The sequence below is a fragment of the Sitodiplosis mosellana genome, unplaced genomic scaffold (genome assembly GCF_009176505.1).
Source record: "Sitodiplosis mosellana isolate CC-2019 unplaced genomic scaffold, AAFC_SMos_1.0 Smas_scaffold_3932, whole genome shotgun sequence".
Classification (NCBI taxonomy): domain Eukaryota; kingdom Metazoa; phylum Arthropoda; class Insecta; order Diptera; family Cecidomyiidae; genus Sitodiplosis; species Sitodiplosis mosellana.
In genome coordinates this window covers 1-1833 of record NW_022599174.1, presented here as the reverse complement: position 1 = coordinate 1833, position 1833 = coordinate 1, and the positions used below count along the sequence as shown (strand labels likewise).

General features: G+C 34.5%; 1 long non-coding RNA gene across 1 annotated transcript; it reads left to right on the top strand.

Annotated features, from left to right (window-relative positions):
* The first annotated feature begins 564 nt into the window (after positions 1-564).
* Positions 565-1194, top strand: LOC129572004 (uncharacterized). Its single transcript, XR_008688379.1, has 3 exons — positions 565-718; positions 986-1028; positions 1145-1194. It is a non-coding gene; the product is annotated as an uncharacterized LOC129572004 (long non-coding RNA).
* The last annotated feature ends 639 nt before the right edge of the window (positions 1195-1833 follow it).

The window sequence follows — 1833 nt, the reverse complement described above, 5'->3', positions numbered from 1 at the left end:
CACAAACTAAAATCTAGATTGGATAAGAAATTTCATAACAATGGTCCGAGAATTCGCGATTTGAAAAATTTGAAAAATGTCAGAAAATTTACGCCGTAGAACGTAACAGATGCTTTAGATTATTTTTAAACGCGACTAGAGATTTAGAATTTCTAATTTCGACCGGTATACTATTCCATGATCTGTGGTCAACTTTGAATCGACTTTGAAACGGAATGTGTTTTGTGCATGCAGCGAGGATGTGGAATTTTTTAAATTTGAACAGCCACGTGCCACAGCCTCAACCCTTCAAGAGTGGGAAATATTTTTTAAATTTTTACATTGAATTTGTAGTTTCAAGAAGGCGATGAAAGAATAAATGTAAACATCTGATATTTACAATGCGTGAAAATATGAAACGCGAAATTAAACACACGTGCACAGATGGAATTGTAATTCCATCAATTGTTTGACATTGTTATCTTGAAAAATGTGTGCGATAATATTTTGTGGACTTTTATTAGAATCGTCATTGTACGTGGATTGAATCATACAGTGTGTTGCCCACCGACGTGGCCACACTTGAAAAGTATATAAGAGGATGCGTTCGATTCGCATGTCCATCAAACAGTTCTTACCAATTGATGCGTTCAAAGTAAACTTTTAATAGTTCGAAGCTAGAAAAATGCTGAGTCGAAGTTCTTTCACACTGCTGCTCATTGGCTTGATGGTATCCGAGGTGAGTCGACAATTTCGGTCGATTTTTTTAAAAAAATTTCATGTTTGATATTTTTCGTGGACAATTTGTGATAATTTTCTCTGAAATAATTTAAAAAATGAAAAGTGTCTTTTTCAAGTTCTTAAATTGAAAAAATTCTTCTATTCCAAAAAATGTCGGAAACTTTTATTCTATTAAAAACAGTTGAAAACTGTTATTAATACATAATGTATTAATCTCATCCGTTGTTCCCATTCCAAATGTATCACTTTGATTCTATTTCCACAGTTCTTAATCGGGGATGTGAGTGGAGCACCACCCGGGAGGAACGGTAAGATTGATGTTTCATTTATTTATCCAGTTTAACTCTTAAATTGCATATACAAAGCACCTTGTAACGAAGATATGGGAACCTCATTTATGCTAAACTTTTCATACATATTTTAGTAAACGAAAAAGACATGTATGGAGAGACAGCTCTGCATAGAGCTGCTTTTGCTGGTAATTTTGGACATTTTTTTTATAAAAAAGAATGTTTTGTTCAATCCGTTTCATTGATCTATGAATATTTTTCATATTCTTTCAGGCAAAGTGAAGGAAGCTGAAGACCTCATCACTGAAGGAGCCGACCCTAATATTGGAAATAATTTTAATGAGACAGCTCTGCATTATGCTGCTAAGAAAGGTAACGTTGAAAACTTATTGTTATTGAATAAAAGATTGACCTGATTTCATCCCATCGATCGGTGTTATTGTTCAGGTCACGAGAGTATCGCCGAACTTCTCATCCGCAAAGGAGCCAATCTTGATAGTGAAACTAATACGAAAGAGACACCTCTTCATTGTGCTGCTGCCCATGGTAATTTTGAATACTCTTTTCGAGTACTATGCGCAAGGGGGAAAGTACTAGATTTGTATAATTCAAATAATGCAATCTAGTACAAAAATAATCCCAAATAATCCTTCGGAATTCTCAATAATGCTCAATAATGCTATTCATAATATCAATAAATAACAGCGAACTATGGTCAAGAAATTGATGCTTGCGTGCATTTGAATGCCTTGAAAACAAAGTGGGTCGATAGTAGATATGAATTGGTGAGACCTAGAAGAACACAAGTTGGTCAAACGTCGTA